General features: G+C 45.5%; 1 protein-coding gene across 13 annotated transcripts in view; it reads right to left on the bottom strand.

Annotated features, from left to right (window-relative positions):
• The window catches only part of MED12L (mediator complex subunit 12L), a 742,320-nt gene that overhangs the window by 545,418 nt on the left and 176,936 nt on the right, over positions 1-19,966 (bottom strand). For all 13 annotated transcript variants that reach the window (XM_068280808.1, XM_068280810.1, XM_068280809.1 and 10 more), the window contains one exon: positions 10,096-10,204. The gene's annotated coding sequence lies outside the window, so the exon portion shown is untranslated. The remainder of the gene's footprint in view (positions 1-10,095; positions 10,205-19,966) is intronic.

The raw sequence follows: 19,966 nt of genomic DNA, 5'->3' as shown, positions 1-19,966 counted from the left end.
TCCCTTGCAAGCATGGTTGAGAGGAGGGACGGAGTGGGCAAGAGTATTGCGAACAGGAGAGGAGAACACCAGCGGGGATAAGTGTATAGCTGAGCGGCGCTGTGCTGTAAGCAGACTTGTCACTGGGAGTCGGAACCTGCACAGTAAGCAATAATGTACAGTACTGTACTTGGAACGGCAGCCCCCGGGTTGAAATCGGGCTCGCCTTCATGCTCGGCAGGACTCACTTCCCCACTCCAGGAAGCATCCTTGCCATGTCTACCAAACAGGGATAGCGGGGAGTTGGTGGTAGGCAGATCTGCTTACTGAAATGTATTCATTCATGAATATAAAGTGCATAAACTTCATGTTTGCAACTGTATGCATTCTTATATATGCACATACTGGGGGTGGAAAGTGAGCGGTGAGTGCAGGGAATTGGATGCTTGGCTGTTTTGTGCATATATACTTGCAAAACGGCTATCGGGCATCCAGTTCCCTGCACCTAGCACTCACTCTCCTTCCTCAGTATGTGTGTATATGACTATGCATACTACACCTCTGTAAGCATGATGTTATGAAGATCTGAACGTGGAGGCTGTTGACCGCCCCACTGTGTTTTATGGACCACCCAAGCGCAGAGTCTAAGTGACCACGGGTCTTCACCCACAACCCCTTGAGGGGGAAGCAGGACCACAACCCCTTGAGGGGGAAGTGGGAACTTCGCTGCCTAGTGCCCACCAGGTTGCGCTTAGGTAAATCCCACAGTGGGTTGGAGAACAGATGAGACTGCAGTGCGTCAGATACAGGAGCTGAAGGCAGCCACGTAGTCGGGGTCACAAGCCGAGGTCGGGGCAGGCGGATATCAATCGTAGACGAGGTCACAAGCAGAGGTCAGGGCAGGCTGAAGACAGGCGTAATCGATAAACAAGCTGAGGTCAGGACAGGCGGCGATAATCGTAAGTCAGGAACAGGCTAAGGTCGGCAACAGGTAAATTATAAATCAATACAAGGCTCCAGCGTCTACTGGCACCAAGCTGATCAGAAGAAACAGCACTGGGCCTCTCCAGCAGCTTGCTTATATACAACATTCAAAATTGGCGCCGAATGACGCGCCTCGCGCATGCGCCCGCGTGCGTGCGCGCACGCATGCGTGCTGACGCGGACGCCAGCACGCGTGCGCGCGGCGCAACGGCTCTTAGGAACACGCCCAGCTATCATAAAAGACAATGCGCGATCGCGCGCGCGCGTAGGAATGCGCGCACGTGACCGCCGGTGACAGGTATTGTAACATTGCCCCTCCCCCACGGGCAACCTCCGGGTGCCCTTTGGAGCCGGTTTACACGGAAATTTACAGTGAAAATTCTTAATTAGCCTAGGAGCATGAATCCCAGTAGCAGGTTCCCAAGAATTCTCCTCCACCCCATAACCCTTCCATTTTACTAAATAAAACAATCGGCCAGATCTTATCTTGGAGTCTAAAATGGCTTCGACCTCAAACTCCTCACAACCATCCACCAGGACCGGAGGCGGAGGAGGAGACTGAGGATTGGAACAGGAACCCTGAAAATGCAATTTTAAGCAAGACACATGAAAGACAGGATGAACCTTCAAAGTATCAGGTAACACAAGTTCAATAGCCACAGGATTAACAACTCTTTTAACTGGATAAGGCCCAATAAATCTAGGTCCAAGCTTTCTTGATGGAACCCGCAGTTTCAAATTACAAGTAGATAACCAAACAAGATCTCCTGGTTTAAACGAAGGAGATTCCCTCCTGGATTTGTCAGCAATCCTTTTTGTTCTAACCTGAGTCTGAGACAGAACATTAGAAACATTTTTGATATTATCCTTTAAAAATAACAATCTATCCTGTAGAGAAGGAACAGACGATTCAGGAAACACATTGGGTAGAGAAACGGGGTGAAACCCATAATTAGCAAAAAATGGTGATTGCTTGGTAGCAGAATGAGTAGAATTATTATATGCAAATTCAGCAGTAGACAGCAGGGATGACCAGTTTTCTTGTGAGGCAGAAGTAAAACACCTAAGGTACTGTTCTAGAGTCTGGTTGGTTCTCTCCGTCTGGCCATTAAACTGGGGATGATAGCCAGAGGAGAGAGACACATGAATATCCAGACATCTGCATAATTCTTTCCACAAGTTTGACGTAAATTGCACCCCTCTATCTGAAACAACATCATCTGGTACCCCATGTAATCTAATAATTTCCTTAATAAACGCCTCAGCCGTTTCTAATGCGGTAGGAGTGCCCTTCATCGGAATAAAATGGCCCATCTTGGTCAAACGATCTACCACCACCAGAATGGAGTTAAACCCCTGAGAGGAAGGTAGCTCTACAATGAAATCTAGTGATATCATACCCCAGGGGCGGGAAGGGATGGGTAAGGGTTTGAGCAGACCCCAAGGTTTCTCCCTAGAAGACTTAGAACGGGCACAGACAGGACAGGATAACACATACTGTTTACAATCCTGAAACATATTAGGCCACCAAAAATTTCTTAATAGAAGTTCATAGGTCTTAGTAATGCCAAAATGGCCAGAAAGTAAATTGTCATGACAGTGGCCCAGCACAGTAATCTTAGCCTGGTCAGGTACAAAAATTTTATCCTTATGCAAAAAAAAACCTTCCTTACGGGCAAGACCTAGTTTTCTGCAAGGCTCAATACTGCTAGAGGCTTCTTTGATGGTATTTATCAGATCAGACTGTAGTAACAAGAAGCAATTGGAGGGGAGAATAGTTTCAGGTTTGCTTTGCATAGTCTCTTCCGAAAACATTCTGGATAATGCATCAGCTTTAATATTTCTGGAGCCTGGCTGGTAAGTTATATGTAGGTTAAATCTGGAAAAGAACAGAGCCCATCGAGCTTGTCGTGGTTTGAGGCGTTTGGCAGAACGAAGATATTCTAAATTCTTGTGATCGGTCAGAACTAGAACAGGATTATTGGCCCCTTCCAACAAATAACGCCACTCCTCCAGAGCTGCTTTAATGGACAGCAACTCCCGATCAGCTACGTCATAGTTCTTCTCAGCCGGTAACAATTTGCGAGAAAAAAAAGCAACAGGATGTAATATAGCTTTAGGATCATTACGTTGAGACAGGATTGCCCCAATAGCATTTTCAGAGGCATCCACTTCTAACACGAAAGGCAAGGCAGGATCAGGATGAGTCAGAACTGGAGCAGAGATGAATTTGTCTTTCAGTTTTGCAAAGGCTTCTTGGGCCTCTAGGTTCCAACAGAATGGTAAGTTGACTTTGGTAAGTTGAGTCAGTGGAGCTACAATAGCAGAGAAGTCTTTAATGAATCTTCGATAGAAGTTTGAAAACCCTATGAACCTCTGAACTCCTTTACGGTCGATGGGAGCTGGCCAGTCCAAGATGGCGGATACTTTCTTAGGATCCATAGCCACCCCCTCCGCGGAGATGACAAGTCCCAGGAAGTGAACTGATGTTTGTTCAAAAACACATTTTTCTGGTTTGGCATAGAGACCATGGGTGCGTAGGCGAGTCAAGACACGTTTAACATGTTGTCTATGCTCGGAAATGTCTTGAGAGAAAATAAGGATGTCATCAAGATAAACAACAATATATTGGTCGATAATGTCCCTGAAAATATCATTAATGAAGTGTTGGAAAGTGACAGGAGCATTACAGAGTCCAAACGGCATTACAAGATATTCAAAATGACCGTATCTGGTTCGAAAGGCAGTCTTCCACTCGTCTCCCTCTCGGATGCGGATCAGATTGTATGCTCCTCGAAGGTCTAACTTAGAAAAGATTCGAGCAGAACGGAGGCGTTGGAAAATCTCAGGAAACAGTGGCAGAGGATAACGATTCTTGACAGTTATTTTATTGAGTTCTCTATAGTCTATGCAAGGACGGAGGGTGTGGTCTTTCTTTTCTACAAAAAATATACCGGCACCAGCAGGCGAGGTGGAGTGACGGATGAACCCTTTTTGGAGATTTTCATCAATGTATGCTTTCAACGTGGCTTGCTCAGGCTCAGTTAGCGGGTAGATTCGTCCAAACGGGACCTTAGCTCCGGAAAGAAGATCAACAGGACAGTCATAAATTCTGTGCGGGGGTAATACATCAGCTCCCCTTTCATCAAAAACATCGGCAAAGTCTCTATAAACTTCAGGAACAAACTCCAAAATCTCTTGTTTCAAACACATCACAGCAGAGGAAGGAGATAAACAAGCCTGCAAACAGTAGCGAGAGTGGAAGGAAATCTTGCCGGAGAGCCAGTCGATCATAGGATTGTGGGCTTGTAACCATGGCATACCCAGAATAACCGGATATAACGGAGAAGTGATCAAATCGAAGATGATATATTCAGAATGGGAGGAGGATGTAGTGATCAAGGTAGGTAAAGTCTCTTGTGTTATAGGCCCATCTTTGATCTTTGAACCATCTGCCAAGCAGATGTTTAATGACTTGGTTTTAGTTCTTAGAGGAAGTTGTAATTGGTGAGCCAAGGTGGAATCGATAAAACAACTACAAGCTCCAGAATCAACTATTGCGTCAACTTCTAATGTTCTTCTTGGCGCCTGCAACGACAGAGTAAGAGATACATAAGACCCAGAAGCAGGCAAAGGACACTCTAGAACAAGGGATGGAGACTGTTCCTCACCTATGGGCCTGACAGGGCAGTTGCGGAGAAAATGACCAGAGGCCCCACAGTAAAGGCAGAGATTAGCTTGGCGTCTTCGTTGACGTTCTTCATTAGAAAGAGCAGGACGTGCCAGACCTATCTGCATAGGCTCAGGTTCATCAGCCGAAGCTGCAGTGGGAGTAGAGACTTCTGGAGACAGAGGACTGGATGTCAGATACGAGCTATTTGGCCCCCACATGGGTCGAAGACCCCCAGCCCTCTCGGCTCTGCGTTCCCGTAGGCGCCTGTCGATCTGGATAACCAGAGATACCAGTTCGTTAAGGGTAGCTGGAATGCCGACTCGAGCTAGTTCATCTTTCAGTAGTCCTGATAAACCGAGGCGGAATTGATGTTTAAGTGCAGCCTCGTTCCAGTCGGTGTCAACACTGTACCTTCGAAAGTCCGCTACATAATCCTCGACTGGTCTTTTCCCTTGTGTAAGATTACATAGAGCAGATTCAGCGGAAGCAGCTTGGCGGGGGTCGTCATAAACTTCAGCTAGAGCTTTGAACAAGGAGTCTGTACTGGCCAGGTGAGGGCTTTGTAGATCTCTCAGACGAAGGGCCCAGGCCTGTGGTTCATCTTGAAGTAGTGAGATGATAGTGCCCACCCTAATTGTTTCATCAGAGAAGCTCCGTGGCTTGAGGGAAAAGTACAATAAGCAAGCACTGCGGAACTGGCGGAACTTGCTGCGATCCCCAGAGAATCTGTCAGGTAGCGGAATCTTTGGTTCAGGAACAACGGTAACGGGATGCAGAACAGGTTGTACTGGAGGACTAGCTTGTACTCGACTGGTAGTTATAGCTTGTACTTGAGTCTCGAGACGTGCATAACCTTGTTGAGCCTCACGGACAGAAAGAGAGAGTTCTGACACCAAACGACAGAGATCCTCCATGGTGGTATTAGCAGGAGCCCCTCCTGTGGACATCTTTATGGCTGTTTCTTGCTGTTATGAAGATCTGAACGTGGAGGCTGTTGACCGCCCCACTGTGTTTTATGGACCACCCAAGCGCAGAGTCTAAGTGACCACGGGTCTTCACCCACAACCCCTTGAGGGGGAAGCAGGACCACAACCCCTTGAGGGGGAAGTGGGAACTTCGCTGCCTAGTGCCCACCAGGTTGCGCTTAGGTAAATCCCACAGTGGGTTGGAGAACAGATGAGACTGCAGTGCGTCAGATACAGGAGCTGAAGGCAGCCACGTAGTCGGGGTCACAAGCCGAGGTCGGGGCAGGCGGATATCAATCGTAGACGAGGTCACAAGCAGAGGTCAGGGCAGGCTGAAGACAGGCGTAATCGATAAACAAGCTGAGGTCAGGACAGGCGGCGATAATCGTAAGTCAGGAACAGGCTAAGGTCGGCAAAAGGTAAATTATAAATCAATACAAGGCTCCAGCGTCTACTGGCACCAAGCTGATCAGAAGAAACAGCACTGGGCCTCTCCAGCAGCTTGCTTATATACAACATTCAAAATTGGCGCCGAATGACGCGCCTCGCGCATGCGCCCACGTGCGCGCACGTGCGCACGCATGCGTGCTGACGCGGACGCCAGCACGCGTGCGCGCGGCGCAACGGCTCTTAGGAACACGCCCAGCTATCATAAAAGACAATGCGCGATCGCGCGCGCGCGTAGGAATGCGCGCACGTGACCGCCGGTGACAGGTATTGTAACACATGAACTCCTATTCACTTTATACTCCTATTCACTATATAACTCTATATATTTCAGAAAAGCAGTGCCAGCTTGTTCCTCTCCATGTTTCAAGGCCCAGAAGTCAGTAGCAACACCACTGCTCCCATCCTTCTAATGGACATGTCCCAGGCTCTGCTCCCTCTGATGCAGATATATGGTGCAGGCAGTGGCACTCACCCTCCATCCTGCTAGCTGCTGCATTGCCCTGCAGAGCAGAGCTGCCACTTTCAAGATGGAGGGTGAGTGTCACTGCCTGCACCATATATCGCATCGGAGGGAGGGGAGCGGAGCCTGGGGACATGTCCATTGGAAGAAGGGGAGTGCAGCATAGGGACCCAACTCTTCATGGGTGTAGGGAGGGTAGCCTAGGGGCCACTAGACTGCCAGCAATATCGGGGCCTCCCACCTGATGCCACTAACTGTCCTCAGTCTAATCCCTGGCTCAAATCACTGACCTTAGGAGCTTGCAGCTTAATCCCTGCTTGACATCACTAAATCTCAGGTGCTTACAGTGTAATCCCTGTTTCATATCACTGACCTAATGCTGGGTACACACAATGCAATTTCCCGCTCGATCGACGGGATCGATTATTTCTGACATGTCCGATCGGGTCTCGATCGATTTTCTAATGCTAAGTGTGCAAAATCGTCCACTGTATCGATTTAGACCCGATTGGACATGTCAGAAATAATCAATCCTGTCGATTGAGCGGGAAATCACATTGTGTGTACCCAGCATTAGGAGTAGGAATGGTCAATGAGATGCAAATAAATTGATGCAGCAATTTTTGTATGCAATATTATGCAGCTTGAAAATAAATCAATCAAACCCTGCAGAGGTAAAAATAGATTGGTCAATTTTCAAGCAGCAAACATTTCCATACACAATTTGCATAAGATAAATTTGCGTAATACTGCATCAACTCAAAATTATTTGCATCTCATTGACCATCCCTACTTAGGGGCTTCCTTGTCTCATGTCACCATCGATGACATAAGTCAGTATCAGAATGCAAGATCCTAAAGACTGTTAGTGACATGAGGTTGAGATTAGAGTACAGAATGTTTTACTTGGGGGTGTGGCCTGTGCTGAGGGGCATGGTTTAGGGCGCCGGACCGCCTGTGCCTACAGGCTCCTGAGTTGTAAATGCAGCCCTGCCTGTGCCTGACAAGTGTTAAATCATGGAGACCCCAATACTGCAGAAATGAAATATAATCTGCAGCTTACACACACAGCACTGGGATTCCCTGCATTTGTAGAGTTTCAGCAGGCTGGGGGAGAGAGAGGAGAGTGGTCATGGCTGTAGTATTGTGCACACAGTAAAAAACGGCAGAGCCGAACCAGCCCATCCTCCAGGCAGCAGCCAGCACTGTCAGGAGGAGAGAGGGTCAGGCAAACCTTGTACAGCTGAAGTGCTGCGTGAAAAACAAGCAGGTAGCAGACTCACACCCACACACTCTCTCTTTTCTCTCTTCTGTTTTCTTTTTCTCTTTCCAACCCTTTATCAGCTCCTCTACCCTCTTCCAGACTCATATGCTAGGTAATCACCATACAGTTTTCTAGCAGATTTACCTGCCAGACTGATTTTTTTTCCAACACATCCGATCTGAATTTCGATCAATTTTCCAATTGATTTCCATATAAGTGAATGGAAATCGATCGGAAAATCGATTGAAATTCAGGTCAGACATGTTGGAAGAAATCGATCTGGCAGGTAAATCTGCCAGAAAATTGTATGGTGTATGGGCACTTTAGCATTAAAGTGCCCATTATTGATACAATTCCACGGCCGATCAATCGTTTCTGCGGTAATCAGTCAGAAACGATTGGTCATGCCCTTTAAGGGACTTCCGAAGCAAGGGGCAACAATCTATCTTTACTCACCTTGGGCTTCTTCCAGCCCCTAGCAGCCGTTTCAGTTCCTTGCCGCAGCCCCGGTCCTCCGCATGTCCCGCTGGCCGTCTGTAATGACCACGCCCCCGTTGGCGGGTTGTGTCGTCTGCGTGGGCACTTGCACACATGCTTCCAGATCATTTGGCAGGTACTGCGCCTGCACAAAACTACTGCGCAGGCGCATTACGTGCCAGATGATGTGGATGCACTGACAACAGAAGAGATGGCCCGCCGGCAGGTCAACGATCATTACAGACAGCCAGCAGGACAATGCGGAGGACCGGGGCTGCGGCAAGGTACTGAAATGACTGCTAAAGGCTAGAAGAAGCCCCAATTGAGTAAACATAGATTATTTCCCCTCGCCTTGGAAGTCCGTTAATGGCCAAAATCCCGCTAGTCAATTCTATGAGATTGATCCGAAAAACAGGTTGATTCCATTAAACTGATTAACTTGGCTTTCAGTAATTCGGCCCTTAATGGTCATTTCCGAACACTACAGGGTAACTGGAAATGATTGATCAGCTGTGGAAGCGTGTCATTAATGGGCACCTTCAAAGTGTACCTGTAGGGAAAAAAGTGCACCTGGGGGTACTCACCTCAGGAGGGGGAAGCCTCTGGATCCTAATGAGGCTTCCCCAATCCTCAGCAGAGGGGATCCAGCTCTAGAACCCCCAAAAGTCTGCTTGTTGGTGGTGTGCGCAGGTGCAATAGTGGCTTTTCCCTCGGACTCTGGCGTAAATAGCCGAGCCTGAACAGGTCCGCTTTACTGTGTATAGTGGTCACGATCGGGCTTGGCTATTTCCGCTGGATCCTGAGCGGTAAGCCGCTAGTGCACCAGTCTTTCCGGGGCTGCCAGCACTGAATCCCCAATGCTGAGTAAGATGGGGGGAAGCCTCATTAGGAACCAGAGGCCCTCCCTTACATGTGGTCTTTTAACTATTGCTGTATATACAGTATAATCTTGTTATAATAAACTCTGGTATAGTAAACATTTGGGTTTAGTAAACTACCTCTCCAGGTCCCGGCCAATCTCCATTATAAGTCTATGGGAGCATTTTGTTTGTGTGCTGAGTTGTATAGCTGTGCAGCAAGCTGACAAAGCTGCACAGCCCTATGTTGTGAAAAAATTTTTCCAGCCTGGCTATGCAGCCCTGAGGTATACTTAACCTTGTAGTCCACTAAATATCCAAGTGCATCTGAATACGCTGAAACCAGCGCAGGAGATTTGGGCGCAGCCGGCGCCACCATAGAACTACAGCTATAGCAGGCACAGGGAGTAACTTCAGCGCCGTCACAAGACGGAGCTGAAGTTGTTTTTAAAACATAATAATTCTATTTCATTCCTCACTATCCATGGCGGCCTGGAGGGGGAATAGTATTTAATACGGCCGGGACTTGTGCGGCAGCAGGATCAGTAATATACCGGCTGAATCCCGCGCCCAAGTCTCCAGCACTGTTATCTCTCGTACGCAGTGCATCTACTTTACCTCCAATGGGAGGACAAAGTTGGTCCTTTGCAGCAGAGAATATACCAGGACATTTTCTGATATAGTAAACCAGTTTTCCTGGTGCCTTGGAGTTTACTATAACAAAATTATGCTGTATTCATGTTTCTTGTGCTATTTTTGAAAAATGGTTGTAATAAACCTCTCCCACTTTTAGGCCACACCCCCAGGCCACACCCCAAAGCCAGTATTTTTTCAGTCACAAGGTGGCAACCATAGTTGCACATGCTTTCAGAAATCTTTACATTTATTTTTTTTAACCCATAGCAAACAACCATGGAGGCAGCCATCTTTATTCCCTTTCAACAAATACCATTTGGCTGATTGTTATGATGGTTTGAGTCACTCACCTGCGGTATGCATGCAGCAAGTGAAGGCAGGCCATGGTTGGAACATCTCATCTGCATCCTGGTTTCTGTCTTAGTGATTTACAACCTCATTTCCAAAACAGTTGGGAAGCTGCGTAAAATGTACATAAAACAGTAAGTGAATATATATCATTGAAATAGGACAAAGACAACATATCAAATGAAATCAGATGTTGAAACTGATACTTTTTATGTAAAATATATGCCCAATTTGAACATATTACAAAAATGTTGCATTACCAAATGCTTGTTTCAGCCAAAGAGATCAGCAGGACTGCCAGGAAACTGGTATTGTGTAAAAGAATATAAATATGGCAGCCACCATATCCCTCTCAGTTCAGGTGTACCTTAAGTTGGCATTTAGAAATGCAAGATACATCGTTATCATGCAAAGAAGTAGAGATATAAAAACAAGGTCCAAAAACACTTCTGTACCGTATTTTGTAGGCATGAGTCCATAAGACTGAAGAGAAGTGTAATATGCTCCTGTGCTCTGACCTGCTGAAGGATGCATACATGCTATGTAGCAACATAACGTACCATCCAGATAACACCTTTTTTGGGGGGCAGGCTTGTATATCTGAAATACAATGCCAGATCACATTTTGAACTTATTATAACATAAGGAGGCCAAGTGTTGACTGAATACTGGCGTGGTGACCCAATGAAAATATTTGGGGTATTATCAAACCAAAAATACAACTTATTTGTGGACTACCTTACTATTTTCCCCTTTAAAAAAAATAGGTAAAAAGTCGGGGATTGGCTTATCACCTGTTAGGGCCTATTTCTGCTACACACGGATTCTGGGTGCAGACTCCAATACAGGCCGTATCCACTAAACGCAATTTTTCTGATGCAAATTTCCCATCGGCATTCATTGGAGTCAGTTTTCTGCATCCAGAATCCGCGTGTAGTGGAATAAGTCCCTTAGGCCTAGTGCACACCAGAGCGGTTCTGCTGCGGTTTGCGATCCGCTTGCGGGTGTGGATCCGCTAGGGTAATGTATTTCAATGGGCTGGTGCACACCAGAGCGGGAGGCGTTTTGCAGAAACGCATACTCCCGGGCTGCTGCAGATTTTGGATTGCAGATGCGTTTCTGCCTCAATGTTAAGTATAGGAAAAACGCAAACCGCTCTGAAAAACGGCACTTCAGAGCGGTTTGCCAGGCTGTTTTTGTTACAGTAGCTGTTCAGTAACAGCTTTACTGTAAGAATACATGAAATCTACTACACCAAAAACGCTTCACAAAACCGCAAAATGCTAGCTGAAACCCTACAGAAAAATAAGAAAAAGCGTTTCAAAATCTGCTAGCATTTTGCGGATCTAGCGGGTTTTGGTGTGCATCAGGCCTTTCTGTGGATTCAGCTTATGTGCAGGGTCCACCTATGCAGAGAATGCAACTGAAGTGTACCCATAGCTTTATTTGCCTCTCCCAGCTCCTGCAGCAGTCTTCACATCTCCCTTGCAGCTTTGAGCTCCGCATGAGACTTCCATGCTTCACAGTAGTCACATGACTGAGCCTGAAGCTGTAATGGCAAGTTGTGAAGCTGCCAGGGGAAGGGACAGCCTTCCAATGTGCACTCTGCATGGTGGGCTACAAGGAGACATTGAGAGCTGGGCTTATTTGCAGGTTACCAATTTTTGCCAGCTTTTCAAAGTCAAAGTTGGCAGTGGACTTATCCATGGGGTGGCTTATGCACAAGTTTATCCGATTTATCCAGCAAAATTAGTATATATTATTCAAAACAAATAATATTTCTCAGTTTTAACATTTGATGTTATCTTTGTTGTCAATGTTATCGGTAGGGATGATCAGCGAGATGCAAATAATTTCTTCTTGCATGCAAATTTTGTGTAAATGATATGCAGCTTGAACTTGGACCCACCCTTTAGATTGTAAGCCTCTGGCAGGGTCCTCCCTTCCCTAGTGTAATCTACAGGATCATGTGCTCCTGTCCTATGACAGCCTGTACTTGTATTACTGGGCCTACCTAACCAGCCCATATCGCATGATCATGTATTTTGTACAATTTGCATGTATAACTTTGTTCTATGTTGTATAACCTTGTTATGTCTGTCACCCTTGTATATATTTATTGTCCAGCGCTGCGTAATATGTTGGCGCTTTATAAATAGAATAAATACTACATAATCACATTGAGAAGAAAACATTTCCATTTCTAAATTTTGCATCAGCATAACACATATGGTTATATTAACTTGTGTGAGGGAACTTTATACACTTTAACATGGCCTACATACTGATGTTTACTTCTTCCATGTCATTCAAGTGTTTATGACACAAAACATATGCCATAGCTACAAATAGAATCCAAATATCTGTCCTTACTCATCAAAGTTCAGTATTCCCCAAACCAAAGAAGTAGTATTAGCTAAGCTAAGGCAGGGCTTCATAAACTTTTATAATTACAGATATCCAGTGGATGGACCATTATGTGTCCATACCCCCTCTACCAACTGTTAGAGCTATTATTACCAGTATGAGTTCAAAAGATGTCAAAATAGTACGGTATTACTTTACACCTGGATAGCTAAAAATAGCTAAAATAGAACAGCTTACAGAACAACACAAAAAAATCAGAGCTTGCGTTGGAGAACGCTCAAAGCATACGTTTTGTTGTATGCGTTTTAATATGCGTTGCACTGCAGTGAGTGTGCGTTTTTAATCCGTTTTCAATGCGTTACAGCACATAGGAAAACGCAGGTAATTTTTTTTTTCTTTTAGTTTTCAACTTTCTACATTGTTCCTCTGTTGCATTCTGGGACTGATTTCCTGCGTTAACGGATTAAAAACGCGCATAGTGTGCGTTTTACATTGACTAACATTGTAACGCATAAAGCTAGCGTCGGCCGAAAAACTGCGCCTGGGTGCAGTGTAACGCAACGCACAAAAAGGCTGCGTTATATGTGAAAGCTAAAATGAAAGTCTATGGACTTTCATTTCACCTTGGGTAACGCAAACTTTACCCGTTGCGTTGAAACGCAGAAAATCTGCCCTAATGTGAAAGAGCCCTTACAGCACATAGAAAAACGCAGGTAATTTTTTTTTTTCTTTTAGTTTTCAACTTTCTACATTGTTCCTCTGTTGCATTCTGGGACTGATTGCCTGCGTTAACGGATTAAAAACGCGCATAGTGTGCGTTTTACATTGACTAACTGTGTAACGCATAAAGCTAGCGTCGGCCGAAAAACTGCGCCTGGGTGCAGTGTAACGCAATGCACAAAAAGGCTGCGTTATATGTGAAAGCTAAAATGAAAGTCTATGGACTTTCATTTCACCTTGGGTAACGCAAACTTTACCCGTTGCGTTGAAACGCAGAAAATCTGCCCTAATGTGAAAGAGCCCTTACATTCACTTCTATGAAAACAACAAAACACAAGTACAAAAGCTGGTTACAATTAAAGCTTTTTGTTTGCTTTTTTATCCAATAAATATTTTTTTCAAATAAGACACTTGTAATAAAAAGAAGGGTTTGTGTAAGAGCAATAATGGAAAATGTTAATGTGTGTCCGTGTTTTGTGATGTGATTGGTGGCTCTAGCAACTCAGTCCAGATTTCACAGTGGGACGTTGCGTTTGATGCGACGTTAAAGTCGCACAACGTGCCCCTAACGCAGCACATGTAGGTTATGAAATAGGACGTTATTTTGCACTGCGTTATGTGTCTCTTGGTGCGCCGTTTTGTCGCATACTGATGGAACGAAAACGGCACATGCGTTACATTTTACAAAAAAAATAAAAAAATTACTGAGCATGTGCAACACACATAACGCAGCAAATGTATTGCTAAACGCACAGCATGCAGCACTTTCTAAATATTGCTACACGTTACACACAACGCAACGTGTGCACTGTGAATATCGCCCATACTTTGTATTGCTGTGCGTTAGTCTACGTTATACATTTTTATAACGTGCGACTTTAACGTCCAACTATGAAAGAGGCCTTAATTATGCAGAGATCCAAGCCCATACCCCATTACCAATGTTGCCAACTCATCCCTTTAATTACTGACACATCGAAGTTATACAGGTTCTGGGGCTATTTGCAAATAATCAGTGCCTTAACTGCATCTCCCTAGCCACAAAACCTGCATAATTCACATGTGTCAGTAATTAAAGGGATGAGTTGGCAACACTGCCCATTACAGTATTTGGTCCTCATATATGTAAGGACCCTTGGGTTTAACTATTACTATTAATACTGTTTTTTAAAGGCACGCTAACAGCATTTAAAATATGAGTTAGAGCCCCCTTGTTCAGACATCTCCAACTTTCAGTGAATGAAGCCTGCATTGGCCTTCAGTCTTATTACAAGGAGCCCATTCCCATCATCTCTTATCACTAATTATGGATTTCCTCAGTGTAGGCCCACACCCCAAATACATTTTATCCTTAGCAATATTCTGAGCTCCCTAATGCTAGCAATTCACAGCAACTTACCAGTAGAGACTTGTTGCTGAAATTACTAAAAACATAGATTACAAATCATAACTTTCATGTATCTAAAAATCAAAGCTAGAAAGGCAGTATCTGCCAGCAGCATGAATGCTGCAGAATTTCAGTGATTAGCAGTGTATCAGAGAATAACCAGCACAGGAGAAAATGACAGACAAATGTGAAGTAAATGGTGTCTGCCACAATGTTGTTGTACGACATCTGGAGAGCTCATCTCCTAGTCAGCGGAGTGCTCTATAATCCTGATCAGATTTGGTCTGGGTTTGTGGGAATCAGTCCTGGATGCTAGCTGGTGTGGTTTAGCAACTGCTGCTCTTCACTGGACTCTTTGGGATCTTGGGGCTTGCATATATTGGGAGAAGGTTGGGCCTCACATGACATTCCCTTGCATTCAGGACAGGTTCACTTCTTATGGTTGACCATCATAAACAGAAATGTTTCCAAGACGTCAGCGGGAATGTGGGTCCATGACTGATGTGTATAAGTGAGTGGTAAGGAGGTCCACTGGGCTCATGACAGGTAGCCGCTAGTAAGCAAGAGAGGGGGCAGAGCTATGATTTATAATTTTTAGATAGATTACACAATTATTCATCTACAAATATTTAGGCACCAACTGCTGATATTACAAAAGTTTGTAATATGAAATCTATGTAGTTGCAGTGCCTCAAGACTTTTTTTGGTGCCTGAGGCAGACATTAAACTTCAGTCACATAAAGGTTCTGGCGCTCTCCCTGCACTCCAATATCAGCATAAGTTTCCAGGTCACTCTGGCCAAAACCTCCCTGAAGACACATCAACACACTGTTACTACCAGGAACTCCGGTCTGACCAAACTGGGCTCAAACCACTCAAAAATGTTGTCAAAAGTTCAAAGAAGCTCCGGGGTCCCTTACTGTGCCAGGTTCTTCCTGCTGGTCCTGCCACGGGTGTATACGCATCCGGCTTTTCACCATCCCTGCCAGATCAGTTTCTTTTCCAGTGTTACCTCTGCTCTGTCCTCCACTCTGTTTTCTCTAGCGGCTTCCTTCCTGCTGTGGTCAGGTGACCTCACAGCTTTAGGTACAGTGGGAAGATTTTTCAGCTTGCAAAAGGCATATCACAGGTACAACACCGTACAGCAGAGGTTTGTGTAACGATTGTGGAACTTTCTCCGTGATCAGCGCACAACGCGTGCGCTGACACGGCGGAAATCCTCCACAAGCGTGTAATTGCAGGCACCCAGCAAAAGGTGCTACGCACCCGTAGAGGGAAAATTCCTGTCGGCAGATGGCGCTGGGGAGTGCAGAGGAACTAATCCTCTGTACCTCCACAAATGCCAGGAATTGTATGAAGCGCAGAACGCAATCGCAAGAGAGGCGATTGCGAATGAGAACGAGCAAAGGGACAGGTTGTATGTGTGTGCGCCAATCCAGTCGCCACCCCGCGACCGCGCACACACAACAGCAAATATGAAATAGGAACGCGATCGCGAGAGGTGCGATCGCCAGATGTGACACAAGGCAGATCAGGACAGAATACGAGGGTAGCAAAGGCACTGTAAATAATACAATGAGAAGATGCGGAAAACAACAAACGCTAGCTAACCGCGAACACCGCACTCATTCGCAACAGTGCACGCGGTTATGCGCGGTCTCCATGTGATAAGCACAGTAGAGACAAGCACGCCTAACTAACCATCGACAGACAAACATGAAACAGAGGACGCGAATGCTTGCTTAACGGTTACCTCACCGAGCCTCCAGCAAGCGGTCGTAGCAGATAAGACGGACACACGAAAACAGGGACAAGCGAGAGATAGGATCCAGCGAAAAGTGGCTAGCGCGATCCAGGTACAGAGTAGCAGAACAGAAGGATCCCCGAAAAGTAGCTAGCGCGATCCCAGGAGACAGAACAGAAGGATCCCCAGCGCTAGCGAAAAGTAGCTAGCGCGATCCCAGGAGACAGAACAGAAGGATCCCCAGTGCTAGCAAAAAGTAGCTAGTGCGATCCCAGGAGACAGAACAGAAGAGATAGCTGGTAGCAACCGCTGCACCAGCTATACTCCAAGAACAGAGATCAGAACCATTTCCTGTCAACCACCATAGGGACAGGACAATGGCAACAGGCAAGACAAGACAGAACAGGCAATACAGATAATACAATCCTAACTGCACTAGGGAAATCTGCCTAGCGCAGATTCAGGAATTACTCTAAGCTGATGTTCAAACTGAGAGCAAGGCTGACACCCCACCAGGAGTGTTACATAGGACGAAATCCTTATGAACAGCGAAGCATTGTGGGAAAGACATAGTACTTATAGTACACGCCTCCAATGAATGTGGCCAGGCAATTTGCATGACAACGTATGCAAATTCCTCTGCAAGCACAAGCTGCAAAACTGACAGAAGTCCTGCAGCATGCAAACCTACACAATGGTCAAAAGGCTGGCTGCCTGCACAGGCAGCTGAGCAAATCATCACAGTTTGGAGTCCAAAACTTCCAACAACATTGATTAAAAAATAACATGTTTTTGGATAAAAGTTGCAACAGATTTTAATAAAACTGGTTAAAAAGCTGGCACACCACACCACAAGGAATCCGCCTTTGTATGGGCTTGATTCCACTGAGACCTGGGCGGAGTCCGCCGCTTCTGGATCTCGGCGCATGTTCCCCGCTGAAGACGCTGCTGATGGCTCACAGGCCGCACTTTCTGATAGGCGGATGGAGCATTCCCAGTATGTCCTCTGCAAAGATAAACAATCTTCAGCTGACTCTGGTCAGCTGACAGAGCGGTGTCAGCTGACTTTACAACTGACACCTAGGCAGGGCCTTGCTGTGTGATTGGATGTGCGGAGTGTGGCCAACCACTGATTGGATGATGACTTGTATTTAACTCTGCAGAGTGCTCCCAGTCATCGCCCTTGATAAATATAGCTTTGGCTAGTTGCTGGGTGCGCACTTAACTGTTACTGATTGCTGGATATTGATCTTGGCTTGTATTTGACTATTTCTGTCTGCTGTGATCAACCTTGCTTGCTTCCTGGATACTCTTGCTTATTTACTGGATACTCTATTGTCTGCTGCATTGACTGACCCTTGCTTGTTTACTGGATACTCTCTGCCTTCTGCCTGGACCGACCACTGCCTGTTTATCGGATACCCTTGTCTGCCACCTGGACCGATTATTGCCTGTTCTTGAATACCTCTTGCATGCTATCTGGAGCGTCTATTACCTGGGGGCTTGCCTGTCATCCCTGCTACTACTGACATACGACGGCTATTGCTTCATTCCTCTGAATCCAGGTAATAACCTATGTGATACTGCTGAACTGTGTTACTAGCCTCATTAGTGGCTTTTGGTGGTATGTCTGCCTTCTACGTCAGCTTGCATGTCTTGCTTGCCTAAGTCTTAATTAGGGCCAGCTAGTGGTGTGCCAGGCAGGGACAGTTTAGGGGTCAGCTAGTGGTGTGCCAGGCAGGGATAGCTAGGTGAAAAAACAATGCGAATAAGATAATATAAGGTGTAGCCTTATGCGCAGGTGCCAGCACTGGTAACTAGAAACTATGAAAAAAAGGGGAAAGAACAAAACCAGTATATGCTGCTCGAAAACTGCACTTTATTAAAGATAAATTTAAAAAGGCATACACAAGTATACTGCAAAGTTGTCGGGAAATACCCTGACATACAATTTGTGTATTGGTGAGTACAATACTATGTGCTGCAATTGTCGGGGACAGTAGAAAAAGGTCCTTTTATGAATAGCAATTCTCCTAAAAATATATAGATCAGGTCACATCTAACTGACTAGTACCACCCCATGATCAGAATAGAACCACAACACTGGTACTGAGATGTATAGAGCACAATTATGTAAACAGATGACCATACGGTTGTATATATTATTACCATAAGGCCAAAGATCAACCTTGGTGATGCCAACGCTGTGTTCCCGTGAGGAGACCCAAGTGTCTAAACAATATATGGTCATAACCACTCACAGAGGGCAGAAAATTGGTGTAACCAATATGGTCAATGTGCAGAGCTATCAGTACCACAAAAATGCAATCAACTTCTTCCATTCAATCATATTGAAGATATTGGGGCCACCATAGCCATCACTGTGAGGAAACCCAAGGTTATAGAAAGTATGGTTATAACCACTCACAGAGTATAGTAAGGTGTGACCAATATGATCGAAAATATGCTATTCATAGAATATAGGGAGTCCGGGAGACTGATACCATTGTATACAGGCCACCTAATATGCATAAAGACAAAACCACATGTAATTATCAAGCAGGAGATTCGCCAGTTGGAGCCATAAAAATATCATATATCTGTAGCTACAAAGCAATCGTCTGGAGTAGCGTATAGCATCAAAACCCACAGACTTAGGTTCTGCCGCAACACAGTTAATGAGACCGTAGTGGCCCCGCTAAAATGCCAACAAACCGTGGCGTCATTCCATATGACTCAAAGTTCTCAGTCAGAAAATAGTTGGAATAAGCCAATTTCAAATGCTTGACAGTGTATATAGAGTAGGACTATTCGGAGCAAAACATATTTCATTTAAGGATCCTATTGTTGAAGCATGCAAAAACAATCTGTGCTAGACATCCGTCATATTTCATGTAAATGAAACATGCTTTTGAGCTGCTAGCCAGATGCACCTTGATTTGCAAATATTGCTGTCACCTGTTACTGGCTATATAACATTTAGCTGAGCCAGACAGTTTGTTGAAGTAGCTGGTAAAGTCCCAATCACATCAAACCACCTGAACTGTGGCGAAGTATTTAAAAGTTATCGCATATGGACAGCTGGGTATACAGTCACTGTATTGCAATCAGTGTTCCATGCATGCTGAAGATTACACTTATCTGATCCGGTAGTGTCACCTTGTGCGGCAAGTTGCATAAGCTGAGGGACGGCTCATAGTGGCTCCAATGGCTCCAGTTATACCGCTGAATCGGAACTCCCGCATGTGGTAATGGCGGCGGTCTGTTTCAGTCAATCACGGCTCCCAAGAGTGTACTGCGTAGCATGACGTCTACGTGTTTCGCCCCGCCCACCGGAGCTTCGTTAGGACGTGCTACGTCATCACCTAGGGATAGCTAGGTGAAGAGCGAGACCTTTAGCCTGGGGCATATACGCTGACTCCAAGAGTATACCACCAAGCCTGACATCGCCTGACTAGTTTGGGATCACTGCGGGTCCTTCCTCAGAGTATGGCTTTTCCGGCTTCCAGGATGCCTTTATACCATAATAACTTCCTCATATTTTGCATAATAATTTCCTTAAAGAGAATCTGTATTGTTAAAATCGCACAAAAGTAAACATACCAGTGCGTTAGGGGGCATCTCCTATTCCCCTCGGTCACAATTTCGCCGCTCC

This window comes from Hyperolius riggenbachi, chromosome 4, assembly GCF_040937935.1.
Source record: "Hyperolius riggenbachi isolate aHypRig1 chromosome 4, aHypRig1.pri, whole genome shotgun sequence".
Lineage (NCBI taxonomy): Eukaryota > Metazoa > Chordata > Amphibia > Anura > Hyperoliidae > Hyperolius > Hyperolius riggenbachi.
Note: the sequence above shows the minus strand (reverse complement) of the source record. Positions and strands in the feature narration are given on the sequence as shown.